The sequence below is a fragment of the Macrosteles quadrilineatus genome, unplaced genomic scaffold (assembly GCF_028750875.1).
Source record: "Macrosteles quadrilineatus isolate MER2022 unplaced genomic scaffold, UCM_ALF_1.0 Scaffold_2__2_contigs__length_208266976, whole genome shotgun sequence".
In the NCBI taxonomy this organism is placed as follows: domain Eukaryota; kingdom Metazoa; phylum Arthropoda; class Insecta; order Hemiptera; family Cicadellidae; genus Macrosteles; species Macrosteles quadrilineatus.
In genome coordinates, this window is record NW_026542595.1 from 76,269,121 (window position 1) to 76,290,193 (window position 21,073).

General features: G+C 34.1%; 1 protein-coding gene across 1 annotated transcript in view; it reads left to right on the forward strand.

Moving 5' to 3' along the window:
* The first annotated feature begins 1,661 nt into the window (after window positions 1–1,661).
* Window positions 1,662–21,073, forward strand: part of LOC128985610 (head-specific guanylate cyclase) — a 100,584-nt gene continuing 81,172 nt past the window's right edge. Inside the window, exon 1 of the mRNA XM_054405251.1 lies at window positions 1,662–1,747. The gene's annotated coding sequence lies outside the window, so the exon portion shown is untranslated. The remainder of the gene's footprint in view (window positions 1,748–21,073) is intronic.

Sequence of the window (21,073 nt, forward strand, 5' to 3'; positions counted from 1 at the left end):
TAAAGGATTTTTTTATACAATAAATTGATGAAGTAGTTCTTTCATCTCTGTTAATCTATTAAAATCTTAGTTGGCTATCATAGTTAAATAAAAGTGGTTCGGATTCCACTATAATTTGTAGGTCCCTTAGTTGTCATTGGCTGTAACGGCTATTAATAACAGCGGTGTCTAAGGAACATGTCGGCCTTAGTCCCTAACAAGACTAGAAAATCGCGATACTCATCCTTCACTCATTATTTGGTTTAAAATACGCACATAATGGCGTCCCCATCTTAAATAATTGATAATTGATTACTGATAACCTTAGTAAAATATTAATCTCTAACTTAGGCTCTTGAAAGTACTGTATTAGAAACTTTTTTCATATGGAAAATTGTGGCATGTGATGTTTTTTTCGAAGGGAAAGAAAATGTTGGAAGAGTTATGTCGGTGTAGAAATCCTAACTCTAAGCAACCTTAACTATTAAACAGGCCATATTTTAAGTAAACACGCACTATTTACATATAAAAATAAATAAAAAAAACAATACAGTTTACACTCGAGTTTTGTTTTTGAAATTTCATTTACCAAATTACTCCACAGTTGTGTATCGGTTTAACACGTCCGACCCTATTTCACCCATAGAACAACAATGGAAGATCTAATCAATGTGATAACAACATTTTCCATGTTGAGCCACTAACCCCAAGACAAAGGATGATACTTAAGCTGTTAGATCTGTTTACTTGCACATTTTAATCCAATGTTCCAATCTCGGGGAATCGAATCTGTCATTTGCTTTTAACAAAGTAAATTATTATCTTTCATCTTTCAAAACGTTTAATCAATCTTTCAAACGAGAAAATCGATTACCCCATGATTGGAGTTTCAGAAAGTAAATTGAGTAGAGTCAGTTCTTCGGTATGACAATACTAATTTGGTTACAGGGAAATAAAAAAAAAAATGAAAATCATAAATTATAAAATTTTGAGTTGAACAGAGGTAAGTTTAAGGTAAAATATAATGTAGGGTAAAATAATATAATATAAAATGTATAAGGTAGTTCTGTGAGCTGGTGATTAAATACAGAGCAGTGTTGTAGTTCTATGGCAGATACTCAAAATGTAACAAAGATAATAACAATGTTCTCAATGTAGACAAGCTTGATTGCAAGTGCTATATTCTTCAAATTTTAATCTTTGTGTAACCGAGTCTTTTATTTTATTTTTAAAAAAGTGGTCTTCATATCAAACATTCTGAACTAAGGAAATCAAATTAGCCGTGGTCGGATTTTCGGGAAGGTAATTAAATCGAATCAGTAGGAGTAGTTGACATATCCAATCTCAATTTTCTCAACGAAAAAATACACTGAGTTTAATCTAAACCGTAACAAAGTTTTCAATCTTCATCCACCAACCCCTAGACAAAAGATAGCGTATGCTACATGTGCTCCACATTTTCATCGTTAGGCTTAGGGAATCGAATACGTCATTTGCTTTTCACAAAATAAATTCGGTCTTCGTATCGAGCCGAAGCTCCGCTGAGGAAATCGAATAAGCCATGATCGGATTTTCATAAAGTTAGTTGAGTCGAGTCAGTATGATGAATGGACGAGGCTGACGATATATTGACGGTCGGGAGGGGGTGGTTACAGAAGGCGGGGGTGGGTCAGTCGCGCGCCGCCCCTCGCAGCAGACAGACGTGCCGTCCCCGGAGTGCCGTCCCACGTCAGTGACTGACTTACGGAGAGTATCCACCAGCTACCAGGTAGGCACCAAGACCTGACGGTGATAACAATCCAACATACAGTTGGATATGCTGAATGGTCTCAGAGCCTCTGACCGTAAAGAATTTTACAAACGATGTGACAGACTTTGTGCAAGTTTCCCATTTTGTTTGATAAAGTAGTTATCGGTGTCCATATGTTAAGGATAGGAATTATCTAAATTTTGTATTTAAGACTAAATTGTGCTTTATTTTTCATAGTTCTTACTACGAGTTCATCAAGGATATGGATAGTATTTTATGTTTGAACAAAACTTAAAATAGTTTAATCTTAGTTAAATGTTACTGTGTTATGTTATTTGTACAAAAGGTTTGAAAGGAATTAATTTTAGCCAATACACCCTCAATTGTTGGTTATGTTGTCGTTTACTTGCTTCTAAAGATTATGCACTTTAACTAAAGCCAGATTGGTTAAAACTTAATCTTAATCACTAAATAAGTATATCAATTGAAAAAAAAATTGTATTTTTTTCTTCAAAAGTTGCATTTAAGTTAAGAAATAACAAACGCTTTCTACGGAAAGCTGTCTAAACACATAACATTTTAATGTTTTGCCGTAACCAAAGTCCTAATCATCAACTACTAGGCTAGCAACACCTATTATGATTTCTATCCCAGAGTAAAACTACAAAAAGCTTTATCAACGTTCTTCTCTGTGCTCTGCTAGGACAAATAAATTCGTTAAATACTGGTTTATGTAAATCGTAACAGAAATATGTTTAGAGATAATGTTAAATTAATTTGTAAATAACAGTCTTGATCTTACAGAATCAAAATCTTTGTAAAATTAACATTTCCCTATCTAATTAAAAGGGCTGGCTTTTTAAGCTAACTGTTTATAGGCCAGTCAAATAGTACACTAGAAATAGCTAAAATCGCAAACACACGGCTAGTTCTGATTTTTTATTATATTGTTAGGACCACTACCAGTAGTGTATTTCCAAGTTTGCAGCTTCGAAAGACCTGTGCTAAAAGCGTAGCACTCGAAAAACCATATAATTTTAGCATTTTTTTAGTTTTCTTCGCTATATCTCTTAAAATATGGGATTTGCATAAAACATGTTAGTTACATTTTTAAAGTGCATTAAATTTCCTAAAATTTGAGACCAAAACCACCTCTGTAGGAACAGTAGTTACCAATATACATCCCTCAAATGATTTACAATTTTTTGTAAACAAATTAAATTTTAAGAGTTGGTCAACTTTTAACACCAAAATCGGAGATAATACTCATTTACGACTTAAGTTATTTGGAACAGATGTTTTAGTACATTTAATTAGCTTTAATTTAAGCACAAAACGACGTCTCTCGGCCTGATAGTTCTCTCAAAACGCTAATAAATAAAAATAATGGGAAACTGTATTTTTGTTAAAGTACTTGATTTTTAATAGCTTGATTTATTGCTAGGCTACTATAATAATCCAACATATAATTCTGCAAGCAAAGTGTTTAAGTAAAAATATTGTGTGATTTTGGCAAATCACAGGTCTCGATCCCAGTTACTTTGGAAAAGATAGTGGCATTTCTAAAAAGTTATCAGTTAACTAGATATTACATAAAATATCCCCCATAAGAAAAGCATAGGGATTTAAATACCCCCGCCGCAGCAAACCTGCCGACTAAGCGAATTTCCATTTGTCTGAATTGATTTTCAGTTAAATATATTTTAATAACATTAGGTTTAACGAGTACCTAGGTTTGCTGCTACAAGGAAACTAATAAAGTGTGTTTTTGAGTAAAATATTGATAGCTAGTACAAAATAAATAAATTTGCCAAGTTTGATCAAAATATATCCATAAACAAGCAAACTACAACATTTGACAATATTCTCCATAAGAATAACATGGGAATTTTAAATTTACAATTTTTTATATTTTCTCCGTTACTAATAGTCGAACAAAAATACTTTTATATACTAAATTATTTGTTTTTTTTTAAGCTCTTTAAAAAGGTCTAAAGAGAAATCGGGAAATTTTGTGTTTTCGAGGGTCAAAAGTGAGAAAACCCAATTTTTACCCTATAAAACCCCCCGTAAAGCCCCGTTCCCATGGTCCGATCGTGCTGGTTCGCGAACTCATTCAGGTTTATCCCGCTTTACACCTTTAAACCAAATTTCATCAAAATCGGACAAAAATTACTCAAGCTATCGCGTTCACGGACGTATATATATATATATATATATATATATACATATATAAAAATTTGAACGAATGGTGTTTGTGGCCTCTGGGGACATCAAAATGAAAAAGTAAATCGGTCCCGGGTCTAGGTCTTACCGTGCCACCTACGGTAATAGCTACTTCCCTATAGGGAAATTCGCTAAAAAAACAGCTGCTTTGTTTTCGAACCGACATGTGTTCCTACTTGAAGTTATGGGCTAAGGTCCCTCCAAGCCATTAGTTATTCCCATTGTTATTAGTAGATATTTTGTTTTGTTTTAAGTTTATATTGGTACACCTGCTTTGCTGGTGTTGTATAGCTGTACAGCTGACAGGTATTTCAATTTACCAGACAACCAATTGTTGTCTATTTAAGGTGTTTGTATTTTACAACATATGATAATACCAATGCATACCAAATCCCATTATTGTAATGTAAACAAGTACCATAATTAACTGGAGTAAGTGATTAGTTTGTGCGCGAATGAAATAATGTCGGCTCCGCCGGGATGTTGTTTTATTTGTAACAATACACTTGATGAAGGTAAAGTTGTGGTTGTTAAAACACGTGGGATTCTTTCTTTAATTGAAGTAAGTGACAAACGTGGCCTACTGCATAATAAACAGTTTCTGCAAGGGTTGGATGAAGTTGGTATTCACGACACATGCAGAAAGAGATACACGGCTGAAAGTAATATTGTAGCATCGGTTCGCCGTGGTGGTGATGAAGCTCCTAAACCATCAACATCCAGAGGATCAAGAGGCTCTTCAGGACAATGTAACCTGCAAAAAATTTGTTTCCTCTGTGGGGACGAAATCACCTCAGAATTTCTCAACCTCCAAAAAAAACTACCAGTTTCTCGACGGAATATTGTTCACACTGTTGAATCTCTGAACGTCAGGGCGGCCATCCTTGAAGCAGCTGGGCGTCGAGGGGATGAATGGGCACAGCTAATTATTCATCGTCTTGCTTCTGTAAATGACCTAGTTGCAGCTGGTGCTAGGTACCACAGCCAATGCCGCCTTAAACTTTACAAACCTCCACCAAGCATTGCACTCAAAAGAGGACATTTTGAGCCAAATAACATCACTGAGAGTATGGACTATATATATTCTTTCCTGGCCGAAAACAGAGATGAATGCCAGTTCTCGTTAAACGACCTAATGGCCCAGATCAAAGGCGAGTTCAAGCCTGATGTCAGAACCGTCAAAAGTCATCTTGAAAAACATTTTGGAAACATGATAATGTTCTCTGAGATTGGCCGTGGCCGCAGCCATCAAACAGTTCTTTGTTTTCGTGACATTGGGAAAAAGATCCTGTACGATACCTGGTATAATGATAGAAAAAGTAACCCTGAAGAAGAGCGACTAAGGGTGGTGAAGGCTGCTGCAGAAATACTTGTGCAAGACATTCGTTCAGTGGTATATAACGTCAGTGAGTATCCTCCATCCGATAATTTCTTAAAAGATGCTGACTCTGACATTCCTCAATCTGTGAAGCTGTTGCTCGAAACTATCGTGCTAAAAAATAAACGTAAGGGGCTTGAAGACTGGAGAAAGAAATGTGTGGGATTTGCTCACTTACTGATATCTGCAGTAAGGCCAACGTCTTTCGTTTCTTCGTTGAAGACCAGTTTTGGTACATACCTATACAGGAAGTTTGGTTCAAAACATCTCATTAACCTCTGCTCTGCAATGGGGTTTTCATGTAGTTACAGTGAAGCAGTGCGAATCGAAAGCTCAGCCATTGTACATGGAGAATCCTCACCCCACATTGAAAAAGGATCCTTCATGCAGTTCACATTTGACAATGCAGACTTTAATGTAAACACCTTGGATGGAGAAAACACGTTTCATGAGATGGGCGGCATCATGGTTATCACTCCATATACTGCTGTGATGCCCGGTAAGATAATCCCGCGCTTAAAGAGCTATGTCTCTGCTGACACAATTGCTTCTTACAATCTATCAGATGTGAAACAGTGCAACGTAAGAAAGAATGCTGGTTTGTCAGCTATACCTATCACTGATGTACATGAGATGTTCCAAGTTGCTGGTGAAATCCTGCCCTCACCAACAGACTTGTTATGGTTGTACGGAAAAGTGTCTCACTTACCACAAGTACCAGGCTGGAATGGGTTCATGGAGCAGGTAACAGAAAACCTTCAATTCGATCGTTCCAAGATTGTTTTCCTCCCATTTATTCACGCCCCACCCACCGACTATGACACCATTATGACAGCTCTGCTTGAGGCCAGTCAAAAAAGCAGGACACACTCCCAGAAAACTTGCTTCGTCACTTTCGACCAACCCCTCTACATGAAAGCCCGAGATATCGTTCAAAGCTGCCCGCATCCTGAGTTAAGTAATGTAGTGGTGCGTCTTGGTGGCTTCCACCTGTTAATGTCATACATGGGGAGCATCGGCGCGATAATGGCAGGTAGTGGCCTGAAGGAATTGCTGTTCACCATATACGCCGAAAACAGTGTAGACAAGATCCTCAATGGTCACGCCTATTCTAGGGCTGTACGAGCTCACATGCTCACTAACTTAGCTCTTGCTCACCTGATTTTAACTGATGAGGTTCACTTCACGGAGGAAGAAAAAGCTGAAATGGATAGGATCCTGTGTGACAGTGACAGGTCGACAATTCTCCTCATGGAAGACAGTGAAATATTACAGACTTTGAGTGCCAAATTTAAAACTGCCCTGGATAAAATGGAAGCAAATGGCCCAACATCAAAGCTGTGGGTTCAGTATTTTCGGATGACCACGCTAATGAAGCAATTCGTCCAAGCTGAAAGGATGGGGGATTGGAAGCTCCACCTAACCACAATTGGAAAAATGCTACCCTTTTTCCACTCTGCAGGTCACTTTTTTTATGCAAAAAGTGCTAGGCTGTACCTACAAGACATGGAAGGTTTAGAAGAGAAGATGGACCCAAATGAATGGAGCATGTTCACAAAAGGAGCTTTTACGATTCGCCGCTCAGACAAATTGTGGTCGGGACTATGGTCAGATTTGACCATAGAACAAGTATTGATGAGGTCAATGAAAAGCCAGGGAGGGTTGACCCATGGTCGGGGGATATCAAGTAGCGTTCTTTCACGATGGACTGGAGGCATGGTGTTCATGCTCAATATATGCGAGAGCTTAGAGAGGTATTGGGACATTTCGTGTACAACCAGTGAGCAGCACGTTGATATGAGAGCAGCACAGATTGAAAGAGACGCTATTGATGTGGAGAAACTGAAGCACTACCTTGACATACACCCTCCATTTCCATTGACAGACAAACTGCTTTCCATCAGCAGTGGAATAGTTGGGGCCCCTGAGATTAATTGCCACATGGCTCGAGAAATGGGAATAGAAGGTGTCAAGAATATATCAGGCAATTCATTTGGAAAGGTTTCCTTCAAGCGAAAAGACAAAGTGCAAACTTTAGCATCAATGAGCACTTCCATCAAAGTAAGAGACAAACGTGTGGATGTAGAGCCACTAACTATCTTCCAGCGTTTGTGTATCATCAAACAGTCAGACAAAGAGTTGATGGAACATTTCAAGTACGAGTTGGCTCCGTACCCCATGGCATTGTTCACAGAAGAGGGTATGCGCAAAGGAACAAAATCAAAGTTCTTCTCAGCTTTCACTCCGCTCCCTCAAAATATCTCAGTAGCAGCCAACACGTTTGTTGTGGTAGATGAGGGTTACTTATTGCACAAGGTGATATGGCATCGTAACGACTCTATAAGGGGGATTGTCGACGGGTACGTCAGCTACACACTTAATCATTTCGGACGGAACGTTGCTGTGGTGTTTGACGGATATCCTGAGGATGGGGCAGAGATGAAAACAAAAACTGCCGAACGCATAAGGCGCTATGGTTCTCTGCAGTGCAACGAAATAATCTTTGAAGAGTCGACAACCATAAAAATGGCCCAGGAGAAGTTGCTGGCCAACGACAGAAACAAACGACGACTGATTTCTCTGATATGCTCCGCCTTCCAAAGACAGGGAATCGAGACGAAGCAGGCAGTCGAGGATGCTGACTGCGACATCGTCAAGTTGGCACTTGACAAAAGCACCTCTTTTAAATCTGTGCTAATCATTGGAGAGGATGTGGACCTCCTCGTTATTCTCAATGGTTTGGGATCAGCTGTGAAGAAGGTTTTTTTCCAGAAAAGTGGCAGAGGTGAATGTGGTCCCTTACAGTATTCGTCAACCTCATTCAAACATGGAGTTTTGAAAGTCCCCTCAGGGTTTGAGTTATTTCTCCACGCCTTCACCGGATGTGACACCACCTCTGCCATTTTTGGGTACGGGAAGAATAAACTGTGGAGCGCCTTCGAGAAATATCCTGAACTTATCACCACAGCTGAAGTTTTCCTCCAACCAAATTCCACCCACCAAGCCATCTCAAATGCCGGAGCAAAGTGCCTAGTAGGTCTGTATGGAGGAGACTACAGTGTGGATACCCTCCAGAGACTGCGCTACAAAATCTTTGTAAAAACTGCCGCTTCTGCTAAGGTTGACCTCACCCGTTTGCCTCCAACAGAAGATGGTGCAAAATTCCACGCCTTTCGAACCTATCACCAAGTTCAGATGTGGTTTGGGGTGGAAAAAGATGCCACCCAATGGGGATGGAAGAAGACAGACCAGGGGCTCATTCCAATAAGAACGATGAATGAAGTGGCTCCCCCCTCCCTTCTAAAATTTATATCATGCGGGTGCAAGAAAGGCTGTAGTGGAGGTGGCTGTACGTGCCTAAAAGCAGGGCTCAAATGCTCGGCACTTTGCAAATTTTGCTCCGGCGTCTCTTGCCAAAACGGCACCGTGGTTCAGATTGCCGAAGAGGATGACGACGACGATCAACTACCGGTACCTATTTTTCAAACTGAATCAGACAAATTTGAACCACCCAGGAAGCGGGCAAAATGAACTACAGTATTCTAACCCAACAATATCCTTTGTACATATATGCATATTTTATTTATTTTAAACACTGTTCATTATTATAAGGCTGAATATATATTTATTTTGGATAAAATTGGGTTTTATTTCCAACCACCATCAAACCATCATGAGATCTCAACATAGCAAATTTGCGAAAGACATTTTGTTTTCTCAAATTTCTATATATTTTAGCATTGTGAAATGGCTATCAGGCCTACATACATCATTCTGGGCTTAAATTAAAACTCATAAAATTTGCTACAAGATCTTTACCAAAGGCTTTTTTCATTAAATAGGTAATTTCCCTGATTTTGGGGCTGGAAGTTGACCAAACCTTAAAATGTTACTTTTTAGAAAAAAATCTCCAATTTTTGGAGGGCTGTATCTTAATAACTACTGTATCTACAGAGCTGGTTTTGGTCTCAAATTTTAGGAAATTTAATGCACTTTAAAAATGTAATTAACATGTTTTATGCAAGTCCCATATTTTAAGAGATATAGAGAAGAAAACTAAAAAAATGCTAAAATTAGATGGTTTTTCGAGTGCTACGCTTTTAGCACAGGTCTTTCGAAGCTGCAAACTTGGATATATACTACTGGTAGTGGTCCTAACAACATATTAAAAAATCAGAACTAGCCGATAGTTTGCGATTTTAATGTACTATATGACTGGCCTATTAACCGTAGAGCAAAAAGCCAATAGCGTTTTTAATTATAAAACGGAATAAATCCAAATGTTTAGGAGCAAAATAACTTTAACTTTTTAACAACAGAGTCTTTATGATAAAAGAACAAAGAGGTCAAAGTATTGTTGGATGAAAATTTAAATTGTTATATTTATGATAATATTACAACTTCATTATTTTATTTATAACACTTACATCTATTTATAACATTAGATATACTAATGTTATCCTATAATCTGCCAACATGAATTATTATCCGTGCATAGTATTGTTGTTCTAAAAATGCATAGTATCTCATTTATTTTGTTTATGTTAGCGTGTAAGTAAATTCATATTTTACCACGTTAGGCCTATATATTACAGAAACCACAAATAATAATTTTGCTTAGTAAAGATTTTTAACAATTTATACCAGGAATCTAAGTTATTGCCCTTCATGTTTTTTTTTTTAAATAAACTTGGTTTGCAGTTTTTTCAAAACCCTTTGCTGAAATTGATAAGCCATTCTTGCTAAAAAAAAGAAATTTTCGAGAGATTTTTTTATGAAGGGAATGCCCTTAGGTGATATTTCAAAGCAAATATGATTTTTTCATCCCTTGCTTTTCACTCAAGTTCTATGGTGTTAAAGGATTTTAGTTCCATTCTATTTTGTAGCGTTTGATAATATTGTTTTACTTTTATATGTATTTAACTTTTAATTTAATGCTATGTTTAAAAACAATACTTATTACTTTTTACTGAACAAACATTTTAGATAATTGTAAAGTATGCCCTAGATCAACTATCCTTTGAGCTGTAAATAATTTGAAAGCAAACCTTTTAAAACGTTATAAGAAAAAGTACATTGCAACATTATATTGATGGAGCACTGTAATAAATAACTGTATGACAGTACTTGATTGTGTAAATTTGATATAGTATTACTATAACCACTACCGTAGCCTCTTGTACTCCGTTTAAGTGTTCCATTAGTATTTATGCATAAAGTATCCTGTAGAGTAAACCTTTGTAAAAATTATCTAAGGAATTAAGACAGAAAAAAGGGGAAAAAATATAGATATCAAGCGGTTTTCAAGAACATAATCAATATAGTAATAAATTTTAAACTTGAATAATAAGCCAATAAAAAACATAAATCCTTTATTTATTGAACCAGTCATACTGATAGAAATTCCATCATAAATTAAAGCAGTAACAATTGAGAAGCTTGATGTATGGTTGAACTGATTTTAAAACAAGTGTTTTCAGTTTCAGTTTAATTATTGTATCGACTGATTCGGGTAGAATGTTTAAAGTTCGCCACTTCAAAGTTTTATCGTGTTTCCAGTGTATTGTACGGAGTTAATTTTGAACCGTGTGTGCTCAACTCTTTTATTGGTTGTATGATTTGATTTTGTTTCATAAAACAGTAAAGTTTGTGATAATTTAATTTGACAAACACGAGTCAAAAGTGGTAATGCTAATAATAATTCAATACATTTTAAAATCATTTTATGCATTTCAGTCGGTGCTTATCAGGTTTGATATGAAACGAGAGATGCAAATATACGTATATGGTAAAAGAGTCTCAAGTATAAAATAAGGTTCATTTAACAAGAAATATTAATAAATTAAAATGTTAACGACAGAACTAATAATCTGAAAACGTAATTTCTATTGATGAAATATTTTTATTCACGCACCAATATATTAAACAGAACATTACGTTCAATACTTTAGACATTACTACTCCGAATACTGTATTAACTATTTTATGTTATCCTCAATGAATCAAGAATGATAAGCTATGGGTAAATATTATTTTTTAAATACTTGGAGAGAACCATTTATAAAAAGACTAGGTGTAGCCCATATTTTATTGATAAACTAGTTGCATACGCCTCTTATTGAGGGTGCTACTGAGAAAAACATTTTTCTTTATTTAATTTTCTTATACCATTATAATTATTGATGTTATATACAGTAAAACATATCTTAATTACATTTCGTGCCCCTGCCTGTTTAGCAAGGTTAAGCTGACAGTGTATATGACAGAAGTCAGTAATCTAACCAATAATTGACAGACGAAGGTTCAGTCTATGGCTAAAGTGTGTATTCGCATTTTAAAACCGGAAGAAATAAGTATATTTTATTCTTTTATCTAAAACTAAATTTACAATAATTATTAATTACCAAGAAACATGAAACTAAACTACTGAACTTAACTCAACCAAAATATATACCCTATTCCACACTTAAACTCTTTTCTAATCCATAACACTTCATTTCATACAATTTTCTCGTAAACGGGTGCTTCTTTTTTCCGGATACGTACATTGATAACCATCATGTTTAATGTGATATAACTTAAACTATTCAAGAGAGTTTTAATCAATTAACAATTAATTAACCGCAATCCAATATTATGAAGTGAGTAATATGTATTTCGTATTTTAATTAGTACCTTTCTCGTTGAACTTTTTCATAAGCTCAATTAAAGCATTACATAGAAGAACGAGCTAATGTCTGAATGGTGTGGATTACAAATTTTATAATCCGAGTAATTGTTTCAAACAAATTATATTAACTATATAATAACATTTTCCTCTTTTGAGTTTTGTCAAGTTGATCGTGTAGCACTACAGCTTTTAAATCTGTATCAACCAATTAATTTTCAATGATAAATTTGACCAAAACGTTTATTTTATTCATGTTAGCTCTTGTTTCTTATAAAATTGGATGTACTTAATTGTTTTCGAAAAATAGTCATCCAAAATTAATCAAACAAATAAGAGTTGCCTAAAAACTTTATACATATTTTTCTGAAGGTGAATTATTTTTCATTTGAAAGTAAATTGAATATAATCATTTACCTAGATTAGCTTTATTTCGTATATCTTTTTAAACATCTTTTTCCTGACAACTTACCTTACTATATGCTATACAGAAAAAGGATAACAATATGAAAAGAAATACTAAGTGTACGAGATTACCTCGTATGTCGAATTTGATGCAAGGGATAGTGATGACCGTACTCATTCTTACAATACAGTAATAGTCATCGTCACTAATAGTACAACTTAGTTTTCTTTGTACTTATTGTTACATGATGAGCTGTCCCACATTTTATGTTGTATCATATTCTCTAGTTAACTCACTGAAGTATGTCAATCCAGTATGAGACGCCGATACAAAGCTATCTCATTTCACAGTCCGTTTACGAAGAATAGGGCTTATTTTCAAGTCTAAGGGAATGAAGTCAAATACCTCTGATAAAATAGAGTACTTGAATAATATTGTAACATACAACATCCCTACTTTAAAAAGTTGCTTGGATAAAGGAAATAAAAATGTATTCAAGTTTAAATTAGACAAATAATAAAATAATGAATATGACTTAATTTTTATCAAATCTCCCTCTACAATTATGGATAAATGATAATTGGAATTAGTATAAAACATAAAAAATTGAATTAAAACTATATTAAAATATGCATTAATAATTTATTGAGGCCTATATTCAAATTTATTTGAATGACTTTGGTAGGGAACATTTCTTTTACATAAACACCCAAAAACAATTAATTTAATAAGTAATTAAATATTGGCCTGAAAAAATTATAACAATAGAAATCTCAATGTTTTACTGAAATTTCGTTATATTCTCATGACAACTTTATTATATTCGTAATTCATATCAAAAAATTATAATATGAACAAGAATTACATATTTCAAAGAACCTTATATTTTTCATACAGACAAAAATATCCAAGTGTTAGTTTGGAAACAACTAAAAATTACACAAAGGAAGAATAAAACAAATCTAATTTTTTACCCGATTCACATTATAATGTATACATTAAAAACATAGAAACAATAGTTTTATCTGGAAAATTTCACATCTACTATTATGAAATGGTATAAGTTTTCATTTCAAAACAATAATGTAGTAGACTTATAAAATCAACAATAGTCATCGGTCAATGTAGGGTGTAACTATTTAAGATTTTGTTGGCTTAAAATGTTACACATTTCAAGAATGTTATATTAACTAATAATATAAATATATACTGTTTATCTTAAACAAGTTAAGATCCATCTTCAGTAAAGTGAATACAAGCTGGCAAACTATCTCTAACTGGCCTACTTAGATCTTCTCAATAATCTCACTCAGAACTTTGACTAATAGATGTCTTTCATTGATCATATAACAATTCAACAGACGCATTTGCTGGGTAGGTTCTCATACTGAAAACTAATTTATAACTGATATAGTGGTCGAGCTTAACATCTTCTATATTTACGCAAAGTGATAGCTAACTGTTTTTAAATGGATCCTTTTTATCATTAAAAGCCTAAAAATGGAGAACAAAGATTAAATCACTAAGGTAAACGCACCAGTAGCTGACAGTATAAGAAACTATACGCACTTAATAATCCGTGGTTTTGAATAAATAGGAACTAAAGAGATATTACGGATTTTATGTGATTCTAAATTTAGTGTAGTTTTCAAATTTGTCATACAAAAAGGGTTTTTTAAATATATTTTATAACATTTTTAAACTTAATTCAACCTTTGTACGTGTTCCAGTGGCTGACAGTGAAAAAAGTGCTTGTACCAGTAGCTGACAGTCAGTTGTCCCAGTAGCTGACACTGGAACTATACATGTACTAGCTGCTAAACCTAAGGGTTTTATAATTTATAAGACGAATAAAATCTAACTTAATAATTAAATTATAAAATCATGTAAAACGTTATTACTAAAATTTATTTTACATATTTAAAAATAAAAAATATTTACATTAAAAAATATATATATTAAAAAAAAGATAATTTGGCTTTTAAACTGATAAATACTTAACACTAAGTTAACAATTTATTATTGGTGGCAGGAATCTACATATCTTTGCAATTAGGGTAACGACCGGATGACTCTTTTTGGAGACGCCCAAAAGGAGTCAGAAGAAAATCTGAAATGTAAATAAAGGTTGATATGTGAATTAGTTCAAAGATTGTTAGAGTGAGTTTAATGCCACAAACCCGGACTCAAATGGGTGACCGAGTCAAAAATGGCAGCCAATCTATTTTTACCAAAATACAGGGTTATTACAAATGATGTTCCTGATTTAGATTATAAATATTACTGGGTTAATTTGTTTCAAGACTATTTTAGTTGGTACCATTGGAAATAAAAACTCATAAAGTTTCATATACATTGGTTTGGGTGCATATCAGCTGTTTGTCAAGTCAATTGTTGTAAGTGTTGTGTAATGGTTGAATTTGAAGGCAGGAAAGCTTTTTGCCAGTTGGAATATTACATTAACCAATCTGTTATTAGTGTGCAACGACACTTTAGAACCAGGTTTAACGATGATCCTCCTTGTAACCACTATATTGGCAAGTCACACTTGAAATTTAAGAGAAATGGCTGCATTTGAATGTTACTTGTAGTAGGGTTGAACTTAACAATGTGCTGCCTGAGAAATGGAACGAGCTCGGTGGTCCGAACAATGACACACCCCTGAACTGGCCTACAAGATCTCCGGACATCACCCCCTGTATTTTTTTCTTGTGGGGATACATCAAAGATAAGGCGTACACACCACCGTTATCAGATAGCATACTTGAGATTCAGCAACGGATTACCAATGCTATCGAAACAATAGATCAAGACACACTTTTCAAAGTCTAGCAAGAGCTTGACTACATTATTGACATCTGTCGTACCACAAGGGGTTCCCGTATCGAGCATTTACAGTTCTGTGTATCTGTGTCGAAACTTTTTGAGTTTTTCAAAAGTTGTAACCATTTTATTTCTTTGTATAACAAATAAAACTATATTTTATGTATGTTTGAAATCATGAACATCATTTGTAATAACCCTGTATATATAAATGAACGAACGGTGTTTTTGGCATCTAGGGACCTCAAAACGAAAAGTTATGATGGTTCCGGGCTTAGGTCTTACCATGAGACCTACGGTAATAGCTCTATTTCCAATAGGGAAATTCACTAAAAGTAGTTATGGGGTCTTATTTATTGATTATAATGACATTTTAAGGTGTGGTTGAGATCAGATAAATTATAAATAGCATGCAAATTTCGATGGGTAAAACCAATTTGAATATTGTGCAAGTAGCAAATATCCCCTGTCAGCTATTGGAACTTGTATGGATTTTGTGTACCAATGCCTGACATTGATATAATTTTAAATCCAAAACCCCTAACGCCCCAATTTTTTCATGAAATTGTCAACAAAGGTATAATTGATCAAAATAATGAGCCTAATCATTAATACTATTTAAGAAATTTAGCGAAATGACAAAAAACCAAACTAACTTTCTTAACAATTTCATTAAGGGAATCGACTAAATGTGATGTGTACGGACAGGGTCGCTTTCAAACCACCACCATTCCGCAAGTATGGGCTAAATTTAACTGATTTTTTTGTAAACAAATCAAGAATAAACATATGTTCTTCTAACAATGCAATCATGTGTAAATATTTTTAAGAGACCACATTATAATGTAAAGAAACTCAAACTGTCAGCTACTGGAGCACTGTCAGCTACTGGTGCGTTTACCTTAACTGCTGTTAGTTAGTTATAAATAAGTACAAGTTATCTATAAATAAATTTACAAATATAAAAACTAACATTATATCATAATTTAAAAATTTATGACTTAAATTAGAATATTTTTTTATACATAAATCCTAAGTTAAAATTCCTAACAAAATATTAAAATGATAAATTGGTAATACAGCTATTATCATTAGCTTTGTAAAGCTATGCGTTAAAACGAAACCTCCCTTGAGGATATGTGGGTCATTGGAAACACGCGAGGGAGAAATAAACCTTATCGACTGTTGGTCAAAGTGGAGTGAGGATAGTGTTGGAGCTCTGGTCTCTGGAAATGGCGACAATAACACGGCGAAATGTAACATCAACTATTGACAGTAATGGATCTCGAGGGATAGGAAAAGTATATTGTAATAATAATACAGTATACGTAATATATAGGTTTTATTTATTATTACAACACCCGCACTGGATCAAATCAGCTCAAACATTAGTCAAAGATCATGCTTACTATTTTATCGCGTTTCCTAATACTGCTTCAATGCTTTCAGTTGGCGTGTGGTGTTTCGAAATTAAATCTTGATTGCTTCTAATGGCAACAACATTTAGTTTTTTACGTTTTACACAACCATTTAGCTGGTTTATAATCTTTCATCAGAACATACGTTCTTTTATTCTATATATTGACGGTAAATGGGAATCATTTAATCACCGGTACCTTCCTTGATTGTAGTAAATACTGTTGTATAATCGATGGTAGCAAAACTTGCAGACGATTCAGCAATTATTAGATTTTTTACTAAAATTCTCAATTTTACCCTGTTGCATCGTACGATCTTAGCTAGTAGTCAATAGTAGTTTTCATTTATTTGTGAGTTATGTAAATATTCATACTGCTTTCTAGCGTTCTGTGGGTAGTATAATAGGTTATTGTGTTTCTTCATTTTTTCTGCTTTTTTGCATTAGCAGAATTGAAAACAAGCTCGAAGTCGTTTTGAGAGGTTATCTTTACATAACAATTATTTCGTTTTCTAGCTTTGTTTGTTAATTAATGATGCATTATGAGGAAAAATATAGTTCATTACACGGGCAAAAATTGTCTCTTTAACCCTCGTATATTTTCAGACCTCAGCTTTGCCTCGATCGTAAAACTTGACCTCGGGCCAAAAAGAGTCACTTTCAGCCCCAGTGATGAAATAGTATACCATTATGAAGGCTAATTTAGAAACCCATAATAAGAGTTAAGCCTACTGCTGTTAAACATATATTAATGAAGTATCTTTAGAACAAGTAAAGCATAGGGATGATCTAAATGAAAGGCTTGTGGTCGTCACGCGAAGTAGCAGTGAATGTAATGGAGTGGGAAATGCGTTCACTAGGTCTCGTGTCCCTCTTCTAGCATCTGTACACAAACTTGTAAGGACAAAACTACACACCTGTAGTTTCACGCACACGACTTAAAAATACGTATATTATATTACCATATTTGAATTTTTTTGGAAGTATTTTGTTTGTCAAAGAAAAAATGCATTTAGTTAATAATTGACAATAATATTGAAAAAAATTGATGAAATTTAAGCGTACAGTGATTTTTTTTTTTTAATTATTTCAATTTGGTTGCAGTAACTAGTATGGAAAAGAATATTTCAACTGAGTTACCGATAGTGTGAGCTGTCGTACAATGAAACATGTTTTAACGTTTAAACCTTTTCGAGTCGATTTGTAATCTAAGATTTGGCCTGATTACGAAGGATTGTTTAAAATCTATAGTGAATATCCTGTAAACATACATGATCATGTAAATAACTTACAGTGTAAGTGAGTATCTTAGTACCGCGTGAATGTATCCAGTAGCGTTAGAAGTTGTAGTTTTATTATTATATCCGTAAACCTGAAAGGTTAACATTTAATAAGCTATGATCCATCATGCAATGTCAAACTACGTAATAATACACACCCCTAGGAAAAATGCGTCTCACATTCAATGTATTAAAAGTTTATTGCCACTAAAATAATATTGATAAATATATCGTAAGGATTTACAATATTTAATAGTATTTTTATCATACATGATCTTTACGTAAAAATAAAATTATTTAAGGATAAATTCTGAAAATAATAATTGAAAATACGTTGCATAGCTTACATTGCAAGCACATTGCAAGCTATGTTCCAAACACGTTTGGAATATGATGATAATTATTCTATTAATATTACAATATATAATAATTAATTCAAATAATTCCGAAAGTACATCATAACATCTACATTTTACAAATTAAGATGTGATAGGTGTTGTTTCAGAATTATTTGAATGAATTATTATTTAATAGGATCCTATATCCATCTAGATAGCATCCTATTTAATAGGATCGAGCTACATAATTCCAATTAAATTAAAATACAAAATTTAGGATCTATGAAGAAATCCAAAGAGAAATAAGTACAAAATTGGAATGGTTTCTTACAAAGGATCTTAAATAATGAAGGCTTTTTGTGAAAGAGCGTTAGGCGTTGGATTAGCGCTGTTACTCAGAGAATTACTCGTCCCAATAATTGAATTGTGGTTGGTTGTGAAGAACAAGTCTGCAATCTATCTTCTCTCGAGAGTCAACAGAAGACCTCACATTTAGTCTGAAACTCATCATTCACTGAATGGGTTTCGTAGGATCTTCGATACGAATTTAGTCTACTAATTTGGTGTAATAGAATTATAATGTGTATCTTGCATAGTATCCAGTATTTTTTATGAAAAATACTTTTTCGTTTGTAACATCACCTGCATAAAACTCAAAAATTTACATTAAGATACTTTTAAATAAACTAAAGGAATAAATGGCAGTGAGTGAGAAACTTTTCAATACAAACTTTTCATTGGATTACAAAATGATCATGAAATTAGTGACCTTACAGTAGATTTTTTTCTAAGCGTAATTTTGTACGGAAAATTTAAGTGCTAAAAAATTATAGATTATTTAGATAGGTTTGAAAATTATCAAAAGGAAATGGGAGATGTAGACTAATCAAATAAACCCTTTATCATTTAAATTCCAATAAATATATTGATGAAGGTAAATTCGCTTTGAATACTAAAGTACTGTAGGCATTCCATCATTATGTAACAACCGATGCCAGTTTTAAAATACCTTTGCCGCAGCAAACCTGTAGACTTCGCGCGAATTTCCATTTTCCTGATTGGATTTACACTAAAATGTGTTTTTAAAAATATCACATTTATTCCCTATTTAAATAGAATTAGTTTAACGAGTACTTAGGTTTGCTGCAACAGGGAGGGTAAAATGTTTTTTTTATGTAAAATGTTAATACTGTAGTTTAGTAAGAAATTAATGTATTTTCCAAATTTGATCAAAATATGTTCATCGACAAGCAAACTACAACAGTTGACTTATTCTCCATAAGAATAACATGGGAATGTTAAATTTAAAATTTTTAGGAATTTTCTCCGTAACTACTGGGCGCATAATAACGGTTCAATATACAAAAGTTTGTTTAAGCTCTACAAAATGTCATGATGGGTTAGCCTCAGGGTCAAGATAATACAAATATAAAGGCTTAATTTACCTGTTGCGTCGATTGATCCTTAAGTTATAAAATGCCTTTTCGTGCTGCTAAGCGAGCGCATCTTCAGGTTGTGGTAACGTTAAACCATGGTCTTCCCATCCGTGGATAGAGTCGTCAGCACATTTAGGACACAGCACGAAAAACTTAAATATTTACAATAAAAAACTTGGCAAAGTAGTCCGAACACGAGTTGCGTAACCGGTAGATGATAGATGAGTCATGACTAAATTCTACCGTAATTTAGTCGGTATGATGGTATATTTTTATAACTTAAGGATCAATCAACGCAACGGGTAAATTAAACCTTTATATCTATAAAATGGTTTGGAAAGAAATTGCAAAATTTTGTGTTTTTAGGGTCAAAATAGGAAAAACCTGGTTTTACACCATAAAATCCACAAAAAACCCCCGTGTGCTGGGTCGCGATCTCGTTCGAATAAATGTAGTTTTACACGTTTGTATTAAATTTTATAAAAATCGGATAATTTTTTCTCGAGTTATCGTTCTAATGAACGTAATAAAGAGTGTTCATTTAAAAACTTTCCATATCTGTTGTGTACAAAGGTAAGGCTTTTAACACTTAATCGTTCTCATTTCCCCCTAATTTGGACATGCCGAATCTAATAACATTTTTAGTTCATAGGGAAAATCTTAACCTCCCCACTCAACTTTTTTTACATTTTGGTGATACTACGTACAACTTAGACCAAGTCGTGAAGTTAATACTAAACATCATTGCATATGTTCGATATGAGAGATAATAGAGATTAGAAAAAAAAAACAGTGTCACATACCTTTCAATAAGAAAATCCAACACTGGAAAGTAGCAGGGGGAATGGGGATTGGGTGAGCTCACCACGCTGAGGGACACACAAGAAGATCTGGAAGTTCAGATGCACTACACACTTCGAAATGGGGAATTTAGTACTATTATTCACTGATTAAGATATAGAGGTTTTAAAGTGGGGACACTTCCACCACGAGGTGGTCAAAAGACCGAGAGATTGCCAGAAAAACGGCGCGGCGCGGCACATACGTCCGATCGAAGGAGGTTTTAGACGCTAACTGAATAAAATCATGGTGGGGAAATTTGAATTTTCCATGAGAGGGAAAGAGACAGAGATAGATCACGCCATATGACGTAAGCATCGTATGATTTTAAGGAGAATGTGGGGGAGGGGAATTGCCGTGGTGTGTGTGTGTGTGTGTGTGTGTGTGTGTGTGTGTGAGTAGAGTAGAGTACATTTTACAGACTTAAAATAAGTAACTAATATACAAATAAATATTAAACCCTATGCACACTGTAAATTAAATGTTAATAAAATTAATGATTGATGATGAGACTACTAATTAACATATTTACA